Source organism: Sus scrofa, chromosome 8 (assembly GCF_054392235.1).
Source record: "Sus scrofa isolate SSC_HxYL_T2T_F1_AM1 chromosome 8, Sscrofa_HxYL_maternal_Yorkshire_Landrace_v2.0, whole genome shotgun sequence".
Taxonomy (NCBI): Eukaryota; Metazoa; Chordata; class Mammalia; order Artiodactyla; family Suidae; genus Sus; species Sus scrofa.
In genome coordinates, this window is record NC_139390.1 from 64,258,334 (window position 1) to 64,285,640 (window position 27,307).

General features: G+C 34.3%; 1 long non-coding RNA gene across 1 annotated transcript in view; it reads left to right on the plus strand.

Moving 5' to 3' along the window:
- LOC110262009 (uncharacterized) overlaps positions 1 to 27,307 on the plus strand; it is a 560,710-nt gene that overhangs the window by 155,299 nt on the left and 378,104 nt on the right. The window contains exon 3 of the long non-coding RNA XR_014812607.1: positions 9,801 to 9,920. This is a non-coding gene — a long non-coding RNA (uncharacterized LOC110262009). The remainder of the gene's footprint in view (positions 1 to 9,800; positions 9,921 to 27,307) is intronic.

Consider the following 27,307-nt stretch of genomic DNA (forward strand, 5'->3'; position numbering starts at 1 on the left):
GATAGTTATACTATTAATGTTTTGTTTTGGTTTGTGCATATAAGTTCATATGTATGTGTTGGGGTCATATTACAATATACATTCTTTTTATTACAGGTCATAGTCAAAGTCTGAAGGCCATTGGTACAGAAATATATACACGTACACCATGGGGTACGTGTTTAATCTAACAATAAATGGCAATAATTATAAATAACCCAAATGTTTATTAACAAAATGAGTAAATATGTTTTTATACATTTATGTACTTGAGTACTATATAGCATTTGAAATGGATAAACTAGACTTATAAGTTTCAAAGAAAATAATACTCCATAATATAAAGTCAGAAAATGAACATAAAGAAGAAAAATTAACACCATTTATGTAAAATTTTACATACATATTACAGTTCTGTATTCTGTATACATGTGTATATACTAATATATTGCTTATATGACTATAAGCAAATGTGTAATTGAGAAATTTAAATATTAATCCATTATGGCAGTTTGCTTAAAGGAAATGGGTACCAATGGGATTGGGAAGGATGCAGAGAAGACTTCCACTGATTCTGCTATCTTCTTTATCTTGAAAAATAAAGGCATATAAAATATAAAATATTAATATTTTACAGAGATAGTTGCTGTGTAGATTTTTTCACTGTCATATATAGTTTTTTTTTGGCTTAAAATATTTTATGTGAAAAAATGTTAGATAATAGGAATGAAGCTCAGACACAGGGAAGACTTACTGTTGGCAAAGTTATGTGGTGTCCACTACCTAAGTTATACCCTGTGATACACAATCTTAACAATCTTAACTCATACTGACTTCAAGAAAAAAGTGTATGCTCGTACCTCAAGGAAAGTTTTATTTCTAGAGAGTAAGATGCTTGTGTCAAATAATAGAAAGTTATTCTGTGAGAGAATAGCATAGAAGTCAGGTTGAATAGCCTACTTTTTGTTTTCTAACAGTTTTTGAGATTACACTAGGCAGCTATATTTTTAGAGAAAATTTAGTGATACTGTGTGTTACTGCCTAGGGAATAATGAGCAGTGGAAGTGATGTATGGAACGCATTTAAACAGGTGGGCTATGACTGCAATTAGGTTGAAAGAGTTTTACTTCAGGCCAGGTAGGAAGATATCAGATAATCATATACTGTTTTATACATTTTACTTTACACTTTTAAACATTTGTACTTTAAGTGGGGAACATACTTGGAAAAAAATAAATTGGTTCCTCACTAATTTCACTTTTTCTTTCTTTTCTCTACCAAACTCCAGGAGTGATCATGCACACATGGCAAAGACAAAAACAAACAGTATTTGGACAAATGTAAAATGCTAAGAAATAAAGATCAGAACAAGGTCCAAGGAGATTTAATGTAGCATTCAGTGAATTTATAAACTAAATGTGTATGTATGCATACACACACACACACACACACACACTTCGGCAAGTGTTTTAACATAATCTCAAAGTAGCCATCTCTAGCTTTAGTGAAGTGAAAGGGTAAATGGAATGCCTGCAAGAACTACTCTAGGATCTTTAATGTAATTTTAAGACATTATTAAAAATTTCTATTTTTCCTATATCTAGATTCCTACTCAGTCAGTGCCAGAAAAATTTGGGGTATGGATTCCTTAATCAGTAAATGTTCCACCAAACCAGATGGGTCCCCTCCGATTGGTAGTATATATACAAAAAACATTAGAAATGAGATAGCCCTATAAATCTTAGAGGAAACATCTGTTGTTGCTAAGGTGTGGTGGTGTTTTTGATCTTGGTGGGAGATAATGATCCGGATATTAGAAATCACTCTTTTAAAACTGATTGTCATACAAATTCTATGATGGGCAAAGTTTGGGAACTAGATACACACCATTTAAAATAAGAAAAGATCTCCTTGTGTGCTAGACAAAGTTTTCTTAAATACTTTATCTAGGTGTGCTTGTAGAAAACTATTATAATTCATTTTTAAATGTAAAATGTCCTATAATGGAAAAATTTAGGAAATGAAGTCCATTATAAATATTAAATATCTTATAGGGTATTTTGAAATGTAGCAAAAAATGTGAGGCACAAATCCATTATATCTGAATTAATGATAAGCTAATATTTTATCTGTTTTTTACTTTAAATAAATTGAGAACGCATACCAAAAGTTCTAGTGATTTTATTACTATATGAGATACAATTTTATTTTGTCTTTGAAAGATTTTAAGTTTCATATGGACAAAAGACACATTTTGGTATGTATAGAAGTATGTGAAAAGTTTGGTAGAGGAGACATTTCTGGGCCAAGACATTTGATGTATATTTAGTACATTATATTTGTACCCTTAATCTTTGCTCTAAGTCAGAATTAAAGGTTTTAGGAAGCATCAAAGTTTGTATATTCATGGGAAAAGGTGAAGAAGGTGTCTATATCAATAAATAGTCATTGTATACATCAAACTTGAATAAGACATTGCCCTTCATGTCTTCAAGCAGTGATTGCCTTTCTCATTGACAAAATTAATTCAGAACGTCTCATTGGTTGACTTTTTTAACAGCCTCCTTGGGTGATTTCCTATAACATTTTGAAAGTGACTATTTCAAAATATGTATGTCCCACTCAGAATTATGTCAATGCCAGAAACTCACATTCAGTTGTCTGCTTGATAGCTCCACTTAACAGATCTCATAAAAGTCAAAATATGTGTCTTTTAATTCTTCAAGTAAATACTCAAACATATATAGATAAAGCTATACCTGTTTACTCCTAAGCCTTTCCCAACTCAGGAAATAACACCACTGCCACTTCAGTGCCAAAGCTGAAACATAGAATTTCTTTCATCTCAGTCGCACATACAATCCATTAGTAGTTTATCTAGATTCTAACTCAAAAATAATTTCAGCTTCACAAGGGTCCATTCCCAGTGTCATTTACAAGAATCAGAGTCATTATGGCTCTCCAGAATAAAGCAATAATTTCCCAACTGATTTCACATTTAAAATCCTGTCCCTTTTAAATTCATTCTTACCATGGAACATAGGATTATTTCGTTAAAATGTCAAGCCACCCCCTGCTTAAAATCCTTAAATGTCTACCATTGCACTTGAGTTTAGTCTTTAACTCTCCAACTTGATATTGAACAAATTTTTTTTTTTTTTTTTTTTTTTTTTTTTGTCTTTTTTGCCATTTCTTGGGCCGCTCCTGTGGCATGTGGAGGTTCCCAGGCTAGGGGTCGAATCGGAGCTGTAGCCACCAGCCTACACCAGGGCCACAGCAACGCAGGATTTGAGCCGCGTCTGCGACCTACACCACAGCTCACGGCAACGCCAGAACCTTGACCCACTGAGCAAGGGCAGGGACCGAACCCGCAACCTCATGGTTCCTAGTCGGATTCGTTAACCACTGCGGCACGATGGGAACTCCTGAACAAAATTTTTACCTCTCTCTATGCTACATCACTGGTATTTTTTTAAGGTTTTAAAAATGTAAAGCACTTTGGACTCTCTGACCTACTGCATGTGCTTTTCTCTTTTCCCTGATCATTGATGCCTCCATCTCATCCTTTTGATCTCAGACTCAATGAAACTTCCTCAGTGAGTCTTTTCCCAGTCTATCCAAAGTGAGTCTTTACAGTTTACTCAAACTCATTTCCAGCATATTTCCCAAGATATACATATTATTATTTATAATGATTTTATGTATATGTTTATGGAATTTGTTTATTGTCATCTCTCCCAGTAGAATTAATCTATATAAAGACTGGTGCCATATTTCTTTTATTTATCCCTATGTCTCTGGCTTATAACATAGATCCTGAAAGCAGAGTAGAAGTTTGACAATTATTTGTTGAATGGACTAATGAATGTCATCTTTGATGCCTGATTTAATGAACTACCAATTTATTAAAAGTTTTAATGAAAAAAACATATAAAACATTTTTTTTGTTAGAGGGAAGCCTTATATATTATTATTTATAATTATTATATATTAATATATCCAATATGATATAGAAAAAACAAATTTAAGATGAATTACTTTAGAGTCTATAGTTAGTACTGGAGTCTAGATAAAGCAAGTAGAACATATCCATGTGTGGGTACCTGGAAATACAGAAGGCTAGAACTTACCTTGTCCTATGCATCAATAATTCAATATTTTGCATTATTACAGGTCAAACTCTTTGTTTACAGAGAGCTTAAGGAATGCAGACTAGCTATGGTAAGGCACAGAGGGGTTCTTCAACAATTAGACAGAGACTGATTGGTGCTGAATATAACTTACCTATTCTTCAGTTTCACTTACCTCCTACTTCCCCTCCTCTTCTCACATCAGATAACAAATGTGAATCAGCCCAGAGGTATTGGACCACAAGGCTGGCAAACAGTAATCAACAGAAGTCTCATTATTGTTTAAAAGCTACCTGCTGGTGTTTCAGCAATTAATCTTTGCCCCAACAAACAACAGATTCGTGTATTTTTTTAATCCTTAATTTGGGTTTGTATTTGCCTTTTCCCCACACCCTGTCCAACTTAGCAAGAGCTCTAACTTAGCAAGAGCTATTCAGGTAACTAAATGTTGTACTAGATTTCACTTACACAGCTCTGCCTCTTTTTCTGATTAACTTTTACAACAGTCCTGAAATTTTACAATATAATGAACATGATTGACACCTGTCCAAGTGAATAACAGAAACTAATTCATGCTTATTTCCTTTTGCTTTTTTGCCTAAACCTAGATGTGATTCAGAACCTTTAGAAATTGATCACATATTGCTCTGAGCAAAGGAGAAATCATAGCTCAATATATACTAGGTAAACTTGTAAGCATACATTTTCTTGTATCCAGACCAGTGTTTTTCAGATATTGACTCTGGATTATCTTTACCCTAAGAAATACTTATTCTGGGAACTAAAAGTAGCAGTTAAAAAATCCATCATAAGTAGTGATTTCAGCTTATATAATATTTTTCAAATCAATTAAAGCAATTTTGGGGAGGATTCTAATTTTTTTTGTGTTCTAGATCTTGACTCAGAGTGATTACCCATTAAATGTAGGCTTCCACAATTGAAAAAAATAAAAGTTTTAGGAGTTCCTGTCATGGTGCAGCAGAAACTAATCCCACTAGGGACCATGAGGTTGCGGGTTCAATCCCTGGCCTTGCTCAGTGGGTTAAGGATCTGGCATTGCCATGAGCTGTGGTGTAGGTCACAGACGCCGCTCGGATCTGGCGTTGGTGTGGCTGTGGTGTAGGCAGGCAGCTACAGCTCCAATTAGACCCCTAGCCTGGGAACCTCCATATGCTATGGGTGCGGCCCTAGAAAAGGCAAAAGACAAAAAAAAAAAAAAGTTTTAAAGGTACAAACTTTAAAGTCTTAGAAATTCAAGTTTAATTTGAAAAGTCTTTGAGACTTTTATTTTTATTTTTGGTATTCATAAAATGTCCATGTAATTCCTAACAAGGAATAGTAAGGAAAATTTCTTCTTACATGTTCCCACTCATGGGAACTTGGAATTCTTTTAAAGTAAGCATAAAGCAGCAATCACCAAAAAAACTTTCTAAATAATAGGTAATATTTTTGGAACACTTAATATGTACTGTATACTCTTTAAGCCTTTTACATATATTACCTTAGAATATAGCATTAAATGGCAAAGGTGATTTTCGGACTATGTAGACTTAACGCAGACTAATTCTAGAGCCACAAGGCTCCACCCATTTGTATTATAATCAATAGTTGGTAATCATTAGATTTCTCTGTCATGTAAGAGCTATCATGTATTACTATGAATTGCTGATTCTGTGGTCAGATAGTAATTTTTAATAAAATGTCCTGTTGGGTTATATACCTGAATGGTATGCAATAGAAGAACAGTTAATAACCAGAAAATAGTATCAGAGAGACCTGCATTGGCTCTCCACCTCTGCTGGAATTGAGTGTAATTTTTAGCAAGTTATTAAACCTATCTAATCCTCATTTTTATTAGTAGAATTGAAAGAATGGTATCTCTTTTCAGGGTTGTAACAAAATTAAATAAGAGAATATCTGTAAAGTATACTTTGTGGTATTTGGAAAGAGCTGAAGAAATGAGAATTACTCATATGTCATTTATACTACTGATAATTTACTAAATCTGCATTTTCAGAGTTTTAGTCCCAGAAAATTCTGAAATACAATATTTCATGATAGCTCAACTTAAAAAAAAAATGAAGAGCAGCTCTCTTGACCAAAATGGAAGGAGAAGAAAACAGAGCCCTGACACTCTATTTTATTCTCGTTACCCTTTACTCTCAGCCCGTGAGGTCCTCTATCTGTAAAACATCTACACTGGAGTCCCCCACAGTACAATTTGAAAAGGACTGAACTGGATGGCTTCACTAAAGATGATATGTTATATTGTGATAATTATTCTACCCTAACATTAATGATCATCATTTTATTATGTGTCTGGAATTGTCCTGAAGTCACAGAATTTAAAAAAGAATGGTATGAGTTTTTTAATTTAATATTTGACACATTGAAAAGTAAATAGCCAGAGACCAAGAACTCAGACATTGCCAATGAAATATTGAGATATCAATGAGATGGTTAAGTAAATCACTCATGTTTCAATTTTTAAAAAATGCATTATATTACTACTTGACGAAAGATAAGCCAGCCCTCTCCTAACTTTGTCTTTTTTTCCAGGAAAGTGTTAAAATTTGAAAAAAACCTACATAGAAGTGTTAGAATTTAGCAAAAATGCATCTCCAATATCATACAACTCAATTCCATCCCTACAATACTAATCAGGGTGTATTTCTTCATTGTGACTGGAAAAAAAATAGCATTAGACGGGGTAACTTCATTGGATAAAGAATAAAATCATAACAATGAAAAGTTTACGATTAACTTTTTTTTTTCTCCATATAAATATTCTCTTTGTAGGGGCATGAGATACTTAATAGAATCTATTCAGTCATTTTGCAGTGGTTTAGCATGATTTTGCCAATGGCTGAGAACTTTCGTTGCTGACTAGTAATACAAATTGATATTTCACTGAACCTGATGTGTTGTTAAACATACTATACATTAGCAGCAATAAGTAGTATATACTTGAACTATCCATTTACTTGAGAATATGTGTAGGTATTGTTCTTTACACTTTTCTCACTGATATAAATGCTTATATAATAAAATGATGTAATTTGGTATTTGCACAACTCAACAACAGTATTTTGATGATACTATTTGCAATCCTTAGTTTATCCCTTTTCTGTTATACCCAATTTGTATTCTTTAAGATACAGTTAATGATTTCTAGCTTATATTCCATTAGCATTACTAAATATAGTAATGAATACCCTGGTTGTTGGAGCTGACTAGTTATGTTTAAGCAACTCTAACTTGTTCAAAATCTAAATTGTACTTTATTGAATATCAACAAAGTGCCCGTGAATGCACATACCATTTTTGGTGACTTAAATTATTTTGAGCATACTGATTGCATCTTATAGCTGAATAAATTTATAATCAGCAGTTAGAAAATGTAAGAGTTTTAAAATTAAACTAGCTGGTATGTCAGATTCCAGGTACAGAACAATCATGTCATATGCTTCACTTATTTTAAGAATTATTTTATAGGAGTTCCCACTGTGGCACAGTGGGTTAAGAATCTGAGTGTAGCAGCCCAGGTCACTACAAGGTATGGGTTCTATCCCTGGCCCTTCACAGTGGGTTAAAGGATCTAGCTTTGTCACAGATGTAGCACAGGTCACAGCTGTTGCTTGGATTCATTCCCTGGCTGGGGAACTTCCATATGCCGTGGGTGTAGCCATAAAACAAACAAAAAGTTGTATAATGTTTGCTAATTAATGACTACATACATCATAGTTGGCTCCAGGAAATAGAGACTTTTATGGGCACAAAGACATAATCTGGGGTAGACTGCATGCTACTTCATCTCTTAAAGTAAAACAGAAGAACAATAAAAACAAACATGCATATCATAGATGACCTACATCATTAATCCAATAAGGTATTAAACTGTGAGTTTAAGCTTCTAGAATCATTATATAGTGAATTAAAATATAATTTCCAGTGGAGAAGACAGTAGAAATTCTAAGTGCCTTCTGTATCATACTCTGGATTTTCAATATAGGGCATTTTCACATGAAGCCCAGTATATCAGTCTTTGTAAAAAGAACAAGGGGTTCCATTATGTCACTAATATCTGTTGTGAGAACAAGATATAACTGAGAAGTAATATATTAAAATACTCTGAGTCAGGAACAGGAATAAATGTCATTAAAACACTAAGTAATTGATTAAATAAATAAATGGATAGGTATTTGATTTTCAATATTAGTTTATTTCAATGGTAGCCTTCATAAGTTTTTGGTATAAATTATGCTAGTCATTTAATGGGGTAATTCTAGTTTTAAGGGATTATTTGAAAAATGCAGTTTTTTAATTTTGTTTTGCTTTGTTTAATCTCCCTAATCTCACTAGAATGCCAACACATTAAGATGTATCCAATTCCTGGTCACCACTTGGCCTTTTTATCATGGCTTCTGGCAATGGTGCATTTCATTTTTATTAATGAATGTTTAGATGTGTTAAGCATCCTGACAAAACTTCTCTGGCCTGATAGCTCAGAACTGAAAAGAAGTGCCCTGATGATTTCGATTGTTGGAAATTATAAAAACTAAACATTTGGCTTGGATGAAGAGCCTTTTTACCAAAATGATGTACTTTGTACTTGCACCACCTAGAATTTATATGAGCCTGCCAGTGTAATTGCAAAGCCATCTAATCTGCTTATTAACTGTTTCATTATTCTCAGTTTCTTTACTTGGAAAATGAACGTTCTATTCGTTCTATTACCTATTTTCTAGTGTTGTTAAGGACATTAAAAGAAGCAACTAATGTATTTATGTTAGTTGCATCAGCCACTAATGGACCCATGAAACCTATATTACATGGAAAAGAATACATAGGTAAGCAAATAATAACAATACATATTCTTTGATACTATTAGCAAAAAAGGATTTCAGGAGTTTCCATTGTGGCCCCGTTGGTTAAAGACCCAATATTGTGTCTGTGAGGATGTGAATTTGATCCCTGGCCTCACTTCATGCTAGGCTGAAAACCTGGGTTAAGGATCAGGCATTGTTGCAAACTTTGGTCTAGGTCTTAGATGCAGCTCTGATCTGGTGTTACCATGGCTGTAGCGTAGGCCTCAAGGGCAGCTCTAATTCAGCCCCTGGCCTGGAAACTTCCATGTGCTGTTGGTATAGCCATAAAAAGGGGGGGGGGGGATTTCACCGCATTCATAGTAAGTACTTTTTGTCTTTCTGCTCAGTGGTTTACTCTACCAAGTAATAAGACCTGAAACTGTGAACTAGGGATCTTCATTTCCTTAAATACAAAAATTTGCATCCCAGGACTTCTTAAATTCTGCTGAAAGTAGTTTTAAAGAACAAAAGCATGGAGCCGCTTCATCTTCCAAGCACATGGTGTTTTCCAAAACAGTGTCTTCCTCACTGAGAGCACATCCCAATTTAGTAGATAATCCATTTGCAGTCATTTTGTCCATCTTGACCAATCAATTGTTTACACAGAATGTAGCTATTTTAATGAAAGCATTTGATTTGGAATGTCAGAATTTTTACTCATGATAACATTAATCAAGTATATATTAATCTGTTCTCCACAAGCATAATTTCACTGAAGCCTCAGTATAAACTAATCTGGAATGTGTGGTAACTTGGTGACAGCTACAGCACAGCTTGATTCAGCAATCATTCTGATGTATTTTGCAATTATTTTCAATCATAGATATTCAACAGTTCTCGTACATGCCAGGCTGAAAACCTGGGACATCTCTCTGATTTGATAATCACATTCTTGAGACGTTCAATCTAGAAAGGAACACTGCTGAGCTGAAAGTGTCTGCGGGTGAGTGAATAAAGATCTCTTTTGAAGGCGTGTGGCTCTCTGTACACTCAGTCTCTCCCTCTTATTCTGACACCATTTTGAAAATGAGTATTACCATCACAGTGAGGGCTGGGGATGGAGTAAATTTCCCATATGCCATTAAAGCAGAGAACTCAGCTTTTATGCTTTAACAGTGTTCTCTCATCAACTTCATGTATAAGTGACAATAAGTATATTTCTCTGAGTGTAGGTATATCCATATTAAAAATAGCACTCCGTATTCTTATGTTATTTGAAGAAGGAGAATTTGATGTTTCTACCAACTTCTGGTGATAGAAGAGTGAACATAATTGAGAGAAAGAAAACAGCTCCATAAATGCTTTAGCATATGAAGATTTGAGTTAATAGCTCTCAACCTTGTCAGAGTCAGCATTGTACTTTTATTTATTCTATCATAAATGTTTTAATAAATGTTGATATATAATTTACCTAAAATGGAAATAATTTAAGCATACAGTGTTATGGCTTTTGGTAAATGTGTGTATCTATCTCTCCAACCCCCACAACGATCATCAGATAGACCATTAGCATCTGAAGAGGTAGGTTTGTGTTTCACTGTCATCAACCCTAACATTTTTCCCAAACTCCCCTTGATCCACTTTTTTCACTATATTGATTTTAAATTTCCTTAGATATTATATTAGTGTAGTCACATATGTGTTCTGTTTTTAAAATGTAGCTTCTTTCACTTAGCATCCATGTTGTTCCACCAACACCAATATTTAATAATGAATAGTTTATAATGCTCTGTTTCTACAATAAAATGAAATCATAAATTAATCCTTAGTTTCAGAGAAATTAAATTATATAAATATCATATGCAACACATTTGGAAATGTACAGACATGCCTAGTACTATGACATAGCTAGATCATTTTTGCCTATATAAAAATGATAAATTGACTTCATCATTATAAAATCATTATCATTGGCAATGTTATTTATCTTAAAATATAGGCTCTTTAATTAATTGTAGCTACTTCAGTTTTATTTTGATTAAAGATAACATTATATATATTTTTTTATCATTTTTTAAAATTAAAGTATAGTTGATTTAACAATGTTTCTTCATTTTCTATTGCACAGTAAAGTGACCCAGTCATACACAGTTCCTTGTGCTATACAGTAGGACCTATTATCCTTTTATTTTTAAACTATCTTTGCCTTTATATTTAAACTGTGTTTCTTATGGTTTGCATTTTTATCCTATCTGACTTTTAATTGGGCTGTTTATACCTGTTAGATTCAGTGTGATTATTGATACAGTTACATTTCAATCTATCATCTTACCCTTAGTTTTCCTTTGGCTGCATCTGTTCTTCTCTTCTTTGTCTCCTTTTCCCTCTATTCCTGCCTTCCTCTGTATTGTATTTTTTTAAATGATTCCAGTGAATCTCCATTTTTGGCTTTTTTTTTTTTTATTGGTTGCTTTCATGTTTCTTGTATACCTGCTACCTTATCACATCATTTCAAGTGATATACTTAATTGCGTTGAACTTGGATCTGAAATTATATTTTTCATAAAATTTGGATAATCATAGGCTATTCTTCAATGGATGTTTTATTGTCTCCTTCCTCTATCTATCTTTTGGATACCTTCATTACCTATGTATTAAACAAAATGAAATGGCCTCACAGCTCACGGGTACTCTTCATTGCTAATTTTTTTCCCCTGTGTGAAAATTTAGATAGTCTCTCTTGCTGTATCATCAAGTTCACTAATTTTTTCTTGTGAATTTTCCTATCTGACTTTAATTCATTCAGTGTATTTCTCTCCTCAGTCATTAAAGTTTTCATCTCTAGAAAATTTTAGTCTTCTAAAAATATTTTCATTTTCTACTTTACTTTTTAACATATCAAATCTGGTTGTAATAACTGTTTTACTGTCCTTATCTGTGTTAGCTTTAGATCAACATTGATTGATTGACTTTTCTCCTAGAATTTGATTTTGCTGCTGCTTCTCATACCTGATAATCTTTGATTAGGTTGTGAACTCTACCTTATTGAATGCTAGAGTACTAGATAATCTTGTATGCTTGTAAATATTTTGAGTTTTCCTCTGGGACACTAATTTTATTTTAGAATCTGTGTGATCCTTTTGGGTCCTGCTTTTAAGATTTATTTGGCAGGAATTCCCTCTGTGGCACAGTGGGCTAATGATCCTGCTTGTCTCTTTGGAGGTGTGAGTTTGATCCCTGCCTGGTGCAGTGGGTTAAGGATCTGGTGTTGCTATAGCTGTGGCATAGGCAGCTCTGGCTTGGGTTTGATCCTTGGTACAGGAATTTCTCTGTGTTGGAGGTGGAAGAAAGAAAAAAAAAGATTTGGCAGAAGTCAATCAGTGATTAATCTTAACCTAATTATTTCCTACTACTGAGGCAAGACATTTCTGTATACTCTAACCCAATGCCCAGTGAATTAATAGATTTTTCCATCTGGCTAGGGAAAATAGGCACCCACCATGCCAATAGAGCCAAATATGTTTCTTGTAATCCTTTTGTATGTTTTCCTTTTTTGACACGCATGCAATAATAATTCTCTGATGAATATTTGAGAAGAATCTGCTGTGGAATTTTGGCATCTCCTCTCTGAGCTTTCACTTCTCTTGTACTCTGTCTGGTAACCTCTCATTGCCCCCTTTTCCCCACAGGACCCTCAGCAATGTCTTCTAAACTCTGGAAGTCTTCTTAGGTCTGCATGTGTTCCAGTCCCCCTGCTACAGTTTGGAAATGGCCTCAAGTAGTCAGCTGGGACACTCACAAAGCTTACCTTATCTGTACCTGTCTCTTTGGGGTGTCTCTCCTTTGTTGAATGATGTTTAGTTTCTCATAACTTCTTTGATAAATTTTGTTTAGTTTTTCTGTTTGTTTCAGTCAGGAGAGAATTTCTCATTCAACTTAATTCATTTTCACTGGAAGCAGAGGTCAGGGTTTTTTTTGTTTGTTTTTGTCTTTTAAGAATACTTTTTACTGGGTATCAAGTCCTAGGTTGACAGTTATTCCTGTTCGGCTTTTAAAAAATCTTTTTCTTTTATCTTCTGAACTCATACTACTTCTTGAAAAGTTAGCCATAAATCTTATTTTTTAATTCTGAAAATAATATGCCTTTTTCTTCTCTGGCTGCTTTTGAGATTTTCTTCTTTTTACATTTTAGCAGTTTTACTATAACATGTCTAAACATGTTCAAGTTTATAGTAGTTCTTGATTTTATAATTTGCTTTCATTTGTATTTTTGAAAACTCTGGGCCATTACCTTTTAATAATTTGTTTCTTTCTCATTCGCTCTTGTTTTTGTGGACTCAGATTACCAGTACATTATACTGTAATTGTATTACCTTCATCTCTCTCACTTTTCTCGATTTTCTAACTTTTGCCCTTCTGTGCTTGCTTTGTGTCCAATCTATGTTAAACCTGTCTGTTAAATGGATATCTTATATCCTATAAATAAGGATTTATATCTTATTTACTTTTCAGTTTTCAGATTATCTTTTCTGTTGTGTCCAGTCTATGTAAAACCTGTCTGTTAAATGGATAAATTCACCTGTAACTTTTCAAATCTAGAATTTTTATGAAATATTTAAATAATCTCCTTGACTGTGGGACTTCTCTAATTTGCTTTTTCCCCTAACATATCTAACATACTATATTCTATAATCCATATTTGATAACTCTGTCCTCTGCTTGTCCTGCCTTTTGGTATCAATTATATCTTGTCTCTTTGCCTGTTTATTTTTAATTGTGTGTTGATAGTCTTACAGAGCTAAATTGAGACCTAGGATATTGTTATCTTCTTCTAGAATATATTTTTGTGGTTGTAATTCAGTTGGGTTACTTGCAGACAAAGATCACCTTTATCCAATAAGGTATCCAATAAGATATCCAATAATATCTTGAAGCTAGACATCAATCCTTATGTATATTACTTGAACTTACACAGATATATCTTTTAACTCTAAAATTCTTTGTTGTATGCCTGCACAATAATTTTTGGTACTCCTGAATTATTGGCCATGCAATTTCACATCTCTCCACTTTGGCATCTATCTTTGCATTTACTGGAAATATCATCCCCCACTCCTAGAAACATCATGCTAAATTTTTACATTCCAAGTTAAATGTCATTTACTTTGTATTACCATCTATCGCCACCCCTGCCTGAGCAAAAAGGTTATTTCCCTAGATTCTTGTAGGCTTTTTGGCAGAACTGCGTGGCTAGTACTTTCACATTCTATTATTAGGTATCTCTTATACCTTTTTATAGTATGAGCTGTTTGAGAAAAAACTGGGTCAAAGTTGTAATTGTAATAAGGGACCAAAACCTCAAAATCTTTATGTCCCCAGTGTGTAATCTATTACCTGAAATATAGAAGTTTGCCTAATAACAGTTGCTGAATTGTGGTCCTGGGGTTTCATTGCTGTATTCTTGAGCACATTTCACAACTTGTAGCATTCTCTGGAAATATGCTTCTGTGATCTCTGACCAAATCTAACTGGAACACTTCTGTATTAAAGGACTGTGAATCCCTGGGCAGTGATTTCAGCATGCTTCTACTCTTATGCCAAATCTAAACCATATGCTGTCAAAAGCCTTGCTCTAGGGTTAAAGTCAGATCCAGAAAAATTAAGTGTTTCTACGAATTTAGGCTAATTCCCAGTAGTTATTCTTGTTCCAATTCCTGCTTTCAAATGATTAAAACAGGAAAGGAAAGTAGGTTAAAATGTCTGTTTTCATATTTACATTGAAAAAAAAACCCTTTCTATCAGGAGCATATGCACTTAAAATTTGAGCTCTGATTTAATTTGTTCTTTAAGAGATCCAAATGTACCTAAGATGTTAAGTGGGTGGTAGGCAATCTGAATTAAAAGAATAAATATGAATATCAAAAATGAGACCAATTCACTTGTGCCAGGACCCAAACCAAGTGATGAGAGGAAATGTGAAATGCCGGGTAGAGACTAGGGTCTAGAATGAATGATCACAGACACCGATATGCTTTGGAAGATGTCACGGATGCTCAGTGTGAGAAGGTATGTCTTCCAGGAGGAGACGGGCAAAACAGGAATTGCAAGCACTGTAGTCACACAGAGCAGTAAAAAACACCAAAGAGAAATATCAGCAGATGAAAGCCCTGGAGAGACCGTCAAGGAAAATGGAGGGATGGAAATTTTGTGTAAATCATATAGTGTATTCTTTAAAGCTCAAGTTTAATTTTATCATCAATTCCACCTCAGATACTCATGAGTATACACATACACACAGACAGCCACACCATTTCAATGATTTCTTAGGACTTTTAGTAAAACAAATCTAATAAACAAAATCTAAAGATATCAGCATTGCCTATCAGGCCCTGCATGACGTAAGATTGGCCAACTTCCTCAGCCCTACCTCAAGATAATATTCCCCTGAGTTTGCTCACTGCACCCATGACTTTCATTCAAATCCTCAATTTCTTCACGCTTCCTCCTCCCTTTACCTTATAAACTCTAAGTTGTATCATATCTAAGCTTCCTACCAGAACTTTTCCTGAAATCACAGTCATATGCACCTATTATAGACTGTGATAATATTATTCAAATTTCTTTGTAATATTACCAAAGTTTATCATTAACTAGATGTTAAGCTCCAAGAGTAGGAAGACACAGTAGCTTTTTGCTTACCATGGTCTTCTCTAGTATAATGCATAGCACATCTGGGTTTCTTATGGCAAGGACTCAGGAAAAAAGGATAATTAGTCAAAGACTTATTAGGATAGAGCACAACTTAAATTCTTGGATTTCAAATCAGAATAGTATTCCTGATACTAGGAAAGGGATATAAGGATACAACAAAACTGGCAGAAAGATAGGTGAACTGTCTTTGTAGACCTCTCCAAAGTCTGAAAAAATACTTGAACTTAAGAGCTAAAATTGCAACTCACAACAAAATGATACATTTGCATTTAATTGCAGCAATACAATAATAATAGTAAAGCAGTCAGCATTTGCTGAGAATCTATCATGTACCAGGAACTTGTCCATACATTGCTAACTGCTTATAAGATAGGAATTCTTGTTATCCCTATTTGTGATATAATAATGTTAAAGAACACAGGTTCTTCTTATTGGAAACATGCCTGAGCTACATCTAAGAGGTAGCTGTGCTTAAGTATGAATGCACGGAGTTACCATCGTGACTCAGTGGTTAATGAACCCGACTAGTATCCATGAAGATGTGGGTTTGATCCTTGGCCTCACACAGTGGATTAAGGATCCGGCGTTGCCCTGAACTGTGGTGTAGGTTGCAGATGCGGCTTGGATCCCGAGGTGCTGTGGCTGTGGTGTAGGCCAGTGGCTACAGCTCCAATTGTACCCATAGCCTGGGAACCTCCATATGCCAGGTGCAGCCCTAAAAAAAAAAAAAAAAGTATGGACACAGTATATATCTATATACATGATATACTATCTATATCTACATATATCTATATCTATGTATACTATATATTCTATACACTATCTATACACTATATACTGTATATGGTATATACTAATGTCAATATTATATAGTATATAATATCTATATATATTATATATACTATGTATATAGTAGGATATACACTAATATATAATTTCATATATTCTTTGTTTGTAATTTAACTCTCTTTCCATGAAGACCTACTCATGCTACATAAACAACACAAACACAAATTCCTTGGTGAGGGATTGTCCAAGGTACAGTCAATATCTTAGGAAGCTCCCAGGGTTATTATAACATAACTGCAGAAGAGCAGTAGAGCATTAGAACCTACTGTAACCACTTAGCAACATATTTACCTTCTCTATTAGATTTTTCTTTCCTTAAGAGCAGGGATTAAATATTGTTCACCTTTACATTCCAAGAGCTTTGTTCCACTTCACAAAAAGTATGTGCTTAATAGTGATGGCTTAATAAATATTTGAGATCAACTCAAATTCAAGGTTATTTGTATCAGATTTGTTCAGTTTCAAAGTCATTTGAAATGATTTCTCTTAAGGAAAAGAAAAGTGTGTGTGTGTTCATGTGTACATACAGGAACAGAGATCATAAAATATCATTCTTAAACATGATCATATTATACCTTAAATGTACATGCAATAAATATACCAAGTATTTTTTGCTTAAGACACTGTGAAAACCTCAATTCAGAGGAGGAGGAGAACCTGGCCACTTTCCTTCTTCTTAGTCCTGCTTAGCAAATAAACAAACAAGATATCAATGAACAAAGAGGAAATAAGTAGCTTTTGGGCAGCCAAAAGAAAATAAACAATGAATTATATATTAAATCATATTAATGGAAATATTTTAACAATATTATTAGTAGCCCTCTGTTCCTTGTGCTTTGAAAAGAGACAATTGTGATTTAATTTTTTTTGGCCATGCCTATGACAAGTGGAAGTCCTAGGGCCATGGATCAAATCCACACCACAACTGTAACCAGAGCCATAGCACTGACAACACCAGATACTTAGCCTGCTGAGCCATGAGGGAACTCCACAATTTAATTTTAAAATATCAGAAAATATAAAGGATTATCTCTAGCAACTGAGACAACTAATTAAAACCATTTCACCTGTTTTTCACATGCTCATGATACATAGTTGGAACATATTGAATAAACAGAAAATTCTAACAGTTCATCATTTTGCATTTTATGTGCTAACTGGGTATCTCAAGGTAGAATATAGCTTAGTAACTTTCTTCATAAATGTATTTTTAAATTGGAATTTAATATGGTTTTTTAAATGAAAGTTTTCAATTTTGCTAGTTGATATGTATCTCACAAATAAGCTGGGTTTTTAATCTTACTACATTTAGCCTGAAGCATGCTGAAAAATTATCTGGAATTTTATGTAGAATGTAGAGGTATTTTACATGTATAAATATTTTGATATATAACATGCATGTGTATTACTTTGGGTTCAATTATCATATATCTGTAAACTATAAGCATGCTTTTATTTTGATTTTTTTTCTCATAAAAAGAAGCTTGATCTATTCTGCTTTTGAGAACAAAAAGCAGAAAAAATAAAGTAAAATAATAATTGAAACCCCACATTGCTTATTAAACATGGAGACTGTGGGAGATCCTATTGTGGAGCAGAGGAAACGAATCTGACTAGTATCCATGAGGATGCAGGTTCAATCCCTGGCCTTGCTCAGTGGATCGAGGATCTGGTGTCACTATGAGCTGTGGTGTGGATCACAGACATGGCTTAGATTCTGTGTGGCTATGGCTGTGGCTGTGGTGTAGGCCAGCAGCCATACCTCTGACTTGACCCCTAGCCAAGGAACCTCCATATGTTGTGGATGCAGCCCTAAAAAGCAACAAACAAACAAACAAAACATGGAGACATTACCTGAAATATTTTTTCTCCTGCAATCACCTTGCATTAAATATACAGTCCACGTAAGTGTTTAGGAAAAAACATCCATTTTGTAAATGAGGTATTACTTAGCATAAGAAATAAATTTAGAAAAAAAATTCTAATCTGACAATAATTTTGATCTTGGGGTTTATAGTCATTACTTACTGCAGATTGTGGCTATAAAATATTTGCACTGTTCTATTTCTTGAGATTCACCATATGCTGGTGTTATTTACATTCAGACACATTTACACTTGAAAGACAAGCATGCTCTAAACTGCCAAAGGACAAAAGATGTCTTGGTTAGTTTTCAATCCCAAATTGTAGTGGCTTCACTTTTACATTGCTTTGAAAACCACATTTCATGAGCCAACTTCTGTATTATGGTTTTTACTCTTTATTTTTTCTTCCCTGATTCTAAAAATCACATTAAGGAGAGCAGAAATGCAGCCAGCATGAGTCCTCTTAAGTTTATAATACATTTCTGGTTCTGGACAGTCTGTGATTTTGCTGCCTGTGTTGGTTATTATGCCATATATATAAATTTTAGGGGTAGACTGTCAAATTTTGTGAAAAGTCTTGTTGATCAATTTAGGGTGAACTGGACTGTCCTTGAACACTATCTTTTCATTTAATTAGGTCTTGCAAAAATGTTTCAAAAATTTTAAATAAGACTTTTGCATGTATTTTATTTTTCTTACAAGAAACATAATTTGATTAGAATATTATAAACATATAGATACTGTTTAGTGTATATAATGTGTATACCATATGTGTGTGTATATATATGTGTGTGTGTATATATATGTATATATATGCAGTGTGTGTGTATATGTATTTCTTACAAATATTGTATTATCATCTTGTCTATTTGTGACTGGAGTAATTTTTCATTGATGATCTAGATGCTTATCTGAATTTAGCCCTCAATTTGAATGATATGTTTAGTAATTCTCTTCATTTTTCCGAAAGATATTTATATCTGAAAATAGTGGCATCATTTTTGTCCCTTTTCAATTCTACATCTATTGTTTGTTTTTTGTCTCAATGTGAAGATCGTAAATATGATATTCAGTAGACGTGTGACTGGATAGTGAACATCCTTGTCGTGTTGCTTTTTGTAAGGGGTGTTATTCTAACACTTCATCATTATAAGTGACGTCAGTGATTTCTTTGTAAGTGTACTTTATCAGGTTTAATAAGTTTAGTTTGTAAGGTCTTTCTTTCTAATAATGAAGTGTTGATTGACTACTTTAATGTGCTGTTTTAGTTAGCACATTAATAATTTTATCTCAATCTATAGGGAATTTTATTAACAGATTTTTTAAAATATTAAAATAAATTTGCATTCTTAGAATGAATCAAATTTGGTCTAATACTTTGTTTAGGATTATTTCAATTACCTAAAAAAAGTAGGTGAATCTTCCTGATTCAAGAAGGATGTGCGAGAGGATGGTCATGTCTCAGGTCTCGTGCAGGTTCCTGGGATCGGCCATCAGGTGAGTGTCCTTGGATTTGTGCAGGAAAACATTTAAGAGTGAGCCATCATAAAGTGAAAGAGAGTTTATTCAGAGAGGTATCTAGTCCATAGGCATAATGCCACAGTCTCAAGGGGTGATAGTGGCCTGGCCTGGGAGGTGGCTAGTTTTTATGGGCTGGGTAATTTTATATGCTAGGATTACTCCAACTATTTTGGAAAGGGGCAAGGATTTCTAGGAATTGGTCCAAGACCCACTTTTCAGCCTTTTACAGTCACCCTGGGAACTGTCATTGCACCTATGGGAGTGTCACTTAGCTGATGTATTACAGCGAGCATGTAAGACAGCTCAAGGTCCACTGGAAGTGCAGTCTTTGACATCCCAGGCTGGTTCTAAGCAGGGTTCTCAAGGGCCATGTCGTTCTTAATTGTTGTGACCAGCCCCTTCTCTTCCTGTCTCAGTCGTTTCAGTTTCCTAAAATTTTGTATAAATCTTGGAATGATAAGTTTAAAAAATAGAATTCTATTTTAAAGAATTTGGACCTGTTTTTTTGTTTTCTTTCTTTCCTTTTTGTTTTTCCTTTGAGTAAAGTTTTTAATTATCAGTACTTTTTATTTTTTAAAGTACTGAAAATATTCTGACATTTTTTTCTTTCAACTAAGTTTTAGCAAGTCAGATTTCTTTAGAACTTTTCTATATCCTTTAAATCTTCAAAACCCTGTCCATAACATTCTTGGGATTCTATTTGAAGTGTTTTGTTTTTTTTTAATTATATTTCCTTTTTCATTTCTAATCATTTTTATTTAGCCTTTAAAAAATTTTCTCTTGTTTAGCATTTTCAAAAAAACCATGTTTTTTCTGTTGATAGCCTGTATCAATTTTATCTTTTTTTAGAAGATTTATATCCCTTTTGTTATTTCTTAATTTTACATCATTTATTCAATTGTTTCTTTTCTTTATTTTAAATGTATCTTTGTCACTTATTTCTAAATTACTTGTTTTTAGTGCAAGTGGTCTGTATCTGTTAATTTTAAAAATTTCAAAGATTTGCTTTGTAGCCAACTTCTATAAATATTCTATTTTGCTGGCAAAGACTGTTTACGCTTATCAAAGGATGCAGGGATCCCTATATGTCTATGAAATCCAGTTTATTTTATATACTTTATACTTTATTAATATTTTTGCCTGTTGGGCCCATTGATAATTCATTTATTCAGCTGATATCTATTGAGGTCCTACTTGATAGTAAATGCTCTAAGGAGAATATGTCCTCCTAAAATTCCTATGTTGGAATCCTAACCTTCAAATCCTACCAGAGTAATACCTGGGGCCTTGGAGAGGTCATGAGGGTGGAGTCCTCATGGATGAGATTAATGCTTTTATGGAAGAAACCCTGCAGAGAGCCATCTCTCCCTCAACAACCTGAAGGCAAAGGGAGGAGGAAGTAGACTTTTACCAAGGCAGTTATGCTGCCCCCTTGTTCTGGGATTGCTCAGTCTTCAGAGCTGTGAGAAATAAACTTCTGCTGTTTATGAGCTACCTAGGTTGTGGTATTTGGTTAGGGCAGCCTGAACAGACTATGACAAATGAGGATTGGGTAGTGACAGAGACAAAAACCTCTGCCTTCAGGAAACAAACTTACATTATTTACATTGAGAGATAGGTTCCAATATGAAAATATGATTGGGAGTTGTCAGTCCTCCCTTGTTATTATGTTATTCATAAATTGTTAACTTATTTATGTTTAGATAGCATTGTCAGAAAATCACAGTTTAGAATGTTTAAAATTTCCTGGAAAACAGAGACTTTTATTATATACTAGTTCTCCTCATCTTCAATAAAAATTATATATTTTGTCTGATGTCGATTCAGTATTATTGTTATTATTGTTATTAGTAGTAGTAGTAGTAGCCTCTTGGTAGATATAATCATGATTTTAAAAATTTATTTTCCTTTCTTTTAATTTTCACATGCTTTTATGTTCGTAGTATATATTTTTTGAGAGGGATTCAGCTGGGTTTATTTATTTGTTTATATACAGTATAAAAATCTGTGCTTCTAAGATGATAAATTTAGATAATTTACCTCTGTTCTGATTAATGATATACTTGGTCTTATTTCTACCATCTTATTTTATGGTACTTACCTTCATTATAAAAAAAATGGGTGTTGTCATTAATAAAGTATAGCTTAAATATTCATAGCAATATACACATATATTAAGGAAGAAGTGACAATACAGCACCGGTGACTGGGATGACAAGCTAACTTCTATTTAGGGAATTTACTTCTATCTTCAAGATCTGTTCAGGAGGTCCCATCGTGGCTCAGTGGTTAACGAATCCGACTAGGAACCATGAGGTTGTGGGTTCGATCCTTGGCCTTGCTCAATGGGTTAAGGATCCAGCGTTGCTGTGAGCTATAGTGTAGGTCGCAGATGTGTCTCGAATCCTGAATTGCTGTGGCTCTGGTGTAGGCCAGCAGCTATAGCTCCAATTCGACCCCTAGCCTGGGAACCTCCATATGCCGCAGGAGCAGCCCAGGAAATGGCAAAAAGACAAAAAAAAAAAAAAAAAAAAGTTCAAACTCAATCATACGTATGAAATATGCACTATTCTTCAGTCAGGAAGTGCTCTTGTGAAGCTTGATGGCTCAGCTGCTACCCAGTTCATGGAGGACAACTCCTTTATCTTGGTTTCCATGGTCAGGTGTTCATTTTCCACAAGAACATATTAACAACTCTGTCCTGCACCCAGAGCAGCTGTCTCACGAAGAGTATCATAAAGTTCTGTGCTATGATTCTCTTATTGACATTAGCATAGGTTCTATGTTACAGTCATTTGCTTCAAACACTGTATCTTCAAGGTCATGGGCCTGAATGGTAGAACTTCTTAGAAAGTGTTTTGGATCCATTTCAGAACTGTCTGTTTTCTGAGCCCCACCCCAAACTTGTAACCTTATTGGCTGCCTTGCAAATGATAAAACACAATATATTGAAATGACATTGTGTATGTTGCCTGAAAATTCCACGGAGACCCATTAAGTATAGTGACTGGTTCTTAATGGGAGGTGTCACAGTGTTCATCATTTCTCTAAGGGGATAATTTTTAAAATTTATTTATCATAAAATTCATCCTTATTGTAGGGTACAGTTAATGATTTTATGTAAATTTACTTAGTTCTGCAACCACTACCCTAATTTTCACTATGAAGGAATATCTTAATATGACTTAGGCCTCTGGATCCATGGAAACTCTCCTGAGATGGATGCCTCTTAATTTGGTGAGATATATTTCATTTTCTAACATTCACGTGCAATATGAAGGCTTTTTGCTGCTTCCTCCTCTATAGATTCATTTAGCATGAGGCCATCCATGAAGCTAAGATGTTCTGTGTGATAATAAACAATCAGATTCACTCCAATCTGGATGGTGACAGAGGAAGAATTGACATGGCCCTGAGTAAGACAGTGACATGTTTCCTGCTGTCCACCCAAACTGCTTCTGGTGGTCTATGCTAAATGACATCGAGAAAAAACCATTGCCAGCTCATTAGTTGCTTACCATGTGCTAGGGCTATGTTGATTTGCTCCACAAAAGAGACAAAATCTGGAAGAGCAGCTGTAATTGTAGTTACCACCTGTTTTGATAATAGACTGCCATTTACCAAAGCTGTCCAGTTTCTGCAGAGGCCAATTGAGTGAGCTCAGTAAGTACGAAAGAAGGCTGGCTGAACTCCTGTTTCTTCCATGTCCTTGCTACTGTCTTAGGTATGTGATGTTGCTTTAGAGTCCTAGTTTTGTATGGAAGGCCAGTTCCAGGCCAGCTCAAGTTATGTGTTTCATCATGTGTACTCAGGTACAGTTCCAAAAAATGAGTGTTTATTGCTCATTCCATTCACATTTTGACTTAGTGTTTCCTCTCCTCTTCATTTCCTTCCTGCCCTCTTTCACCCTCTTGTTTTTGACTGTTTTCTTCTCACATGCTTCCTTTTTCTTGACATATCCTCAGTTTTCTATGTCACAACAGTACATTTACAAGTATCTTGTAGAATATCAATATTCTAATTGCACTGTCTCAGGAAGTTCTTTTATGTAATCCAGCCCAGCATCCTGGTAGAAGTTTAATTAAAAATATGCCGTCATTACTCATTAGAATATAGAGTAGGACACATGATTAAAAAATTATAGGAAATAGCTCAAGCTGTGGTAAAACTTCAGAAGTGTTTCTCCCATATTAAAACAACTACATAGCAATAATTTATTAGGTTAGAAATTTCTATCATTTTATGAACAGTATTTATTTAGATCATTTTAGACAAATACTTTAAAAATCTCTCTTTATACTTAAAGTAGTTTGTATTTATCTGACTTCATATGTAGAGACCATATATATATAAATAATTAATATGTCAGTTACTGACTCATAAAAGAATACCCATTCTTGGGTTTTGTTCCTTCTCTTCAGGACTTTGGACCTTCCAGAAAATTCAGGTCTCCATAGGAAGTTGAACTTACCTTAACCAGCCTTTCATGACATTGTTTTTATTTATTTATTTATTTATTTTGTCTTTTTGCCATTTTCTTGGGCCGCTCTTGCGGCATATGGAGGTTCCCAGGCTAGGGGTCGAATCGGAGCTGTAGCCACCAGCCTACGCCAGAGCCACAGCAACGCAGGATCCGAGCCGCGTCTGCAACCTACACCACAGCTCACGGCAACGCCGGATCGTTAACCCACTGAGCAAGGGCAGGGACCGAACCCGCAACCTCATGGTTCCTAGTCGGGTTTGTTAACCACTGCACCACGACGGAAACTCCCATGACATTGTTTTTAGTTAGCTATGAGCAGTAATCATCCTCACTGTTTGTTTTAATCAGGAATATAGAAGCATCATTTTATATACACTAAAATTTACCGCTTTAATTATATAATCCAATGAATTTTGACAGATGTATACAGTTGTATAAAGACCATGACATGATTTAGAACATTTTCCTTATTGATTTCTTGTGTGTCTTGGCTAAGTGTTCATACATTTTTTCCATTGTATATATAAATTTATTAGATGATTTATTCACTACTAGTGCTGTGTTACTTTTTCATTTTTTATTTTAAAAAGACTATTGATAAAGATTTATTGAAGTATAGTTAATTTACAAGACTGTGATAATTTATGCTATATGAAAATAAACTCAAAATGGCTGAAAGACTTAAATATAAGACAAGACAACATCAAACTCCTGGAAGAGAACATAGGCAAAACATTCTCTGACATCAGCCTTAGAAATGTTTTCTCAGGTCAGTCTCCCAAAGCAACAGAAATAAAAGCAAAAATAAACCAATAGGATCTCATCAAACTGACAAGATTTTGCACAGCAAGGGAAACCAAAAAGAAAACAAAAAGACAATTTACAGAATGGGAGAAAATTGTATCAAATGATGCAACTGACAAGGGCTTAATCTCTAGAATATATAAGCAGTTTATACAACTCAATAGCAAAAAAGCCAACAACCCAATTGAAAAATGGGCCAAAGACCTGAATAGACATTTCTCAAAGGAAGATATACAGATGGCCAACAAGCACATGAAAAAATGCTCAACATCCCTGATTATTAGAGAAATGCAAATCAAAACTACCATGAGGTACCACCTCACACCAGTCCGAATGGCCATCATTAATAAGTCCACAAAGAACAAATGCTGGAGGGGGTGTGAAGATAAGGGAACCCTCCTGCACTGTTGGTGGGAATGTAATTTAGTACAACCACTATGGAGATCAGTATGGAGGTACCTTAGAAAACTCTACAAAGAACTACCATATGACCCAGCAATCCCACTCTTGGGCTTATATCTGGACAAAACTGTCCTTGAAAAAGACACATACACCCGCATGTTCATTACAGCTCTATTCACAGTAGCCAAGACATGGAAACAACCCAAATGTCCATCAACAGATGATTCGATTAGGAAGATGTGACATATATACACAATGGAATACTACTCAGCCATAGAAAAGAACAAAATAATGCCATTTGTAGCAACATGGATGGAACTAGAGACTCTCATACTAAGTGAAGTAAGTCAGAAAGAGAAAGACAAATACCCTATGATATCACTCATATCTGGTATCTAATATACACAAATGTAACTTTCCACAGAAAAGAAAATCAGGGACTTGGAGAATAGACTTGTGGTTGCCAAGGGGGAGGGGGAGTGAGTGGGAGGGATTGGGAGCTTGGGGTTAATGGATGCAAACTATTGCTTTTGGAATGGACTAACAATGAGATCCTGCTGTGTAGCACTGAGAACTATGTCTAGATACTTATAACACAGCATGACAATGGGAGAAAAAAGAATGTACACATGTATGTATGTGTAACTGGGTCCCCATGCTGTACAGTAGAAAAAAAAAAAAAAAAAAACTGTGTTGGGGGAAATAACAGTAAAAAAAAAAAAAAATAATGGTAATGACCCAGTCAAATATATACACCCATCCATTCTCTCTCAGAGTCTTTTCCCACATAGATTATCACAGAATACTAGATAGAGTTCTCTGTGCTACACAAAGGTCCCCAGTGGCCAATCATTCCATATATCAGTGTGCATAGACCAACCCAAAACCCTAGTCCATCCCTCCCACCCCCCCACCTGTCGCCTTTGGTAACTGTAAGTTTTTCATCGTCTGTAAGTCTGTTTCTGTTTTGCAAACAAGTTCATTTATGTCCTTTTTTAAAGATTCTACATATAAGTGATATCATATAATGTTTGTCTTTCGCTGTCTGTCTAATTTCACTTAATATGATAGTTTCTAGGTCCATCTATGTTGCTGCAAATTGCATTATTTCATTCTTTTATTGTATCTAGAAAGAGTAATTTATCATCTATATGTTTCACAAATATTTTCTCCAAATTCATGGTTTTCATTTTTAAGATTGCTTTTTCAGGAAGAAACTTAAAAATATTTTGGTGATGTTTGATTTACCATTTTTATGTTTCATAATTTCTACATACAGTCCAAGAAATTTTCTCCCAGACCCAAGATCCTAAAGATTTTCTCCTACATTTTCTTTCAGAAGTTTTATAATTTTAAGTCTTAAATCAGATCTCTGATCAATTTTAGTATAATTTTATGATATGTTATAGAATCATCTTATTGCTTATGAATATAAATTTTTCAGGATATTTTCTTTAAAGACAATCTTTTCCTCTTGAGTTGACAACTTTCTTTATATCGCTTAGTCATATATGTGAATCTATTTTTGAGTTTTCCTATCTGGTCCATTGAACTAAATGTCTATCTTAGGCCAATTATTGCTGTCTAACTTTATGCCAGTACTTTAATATGAATGAGTTTGCATAGTGGAGGCTTAGTGTAGGATGTTGGCATGCATGTTGGGGAAAAATATGAAATATATGATCAGACAGTGATTTAACACCTCAACTTCATCAATTCCAGGCTGCATGATGTTCAGACTGTAACTTTTTTTTT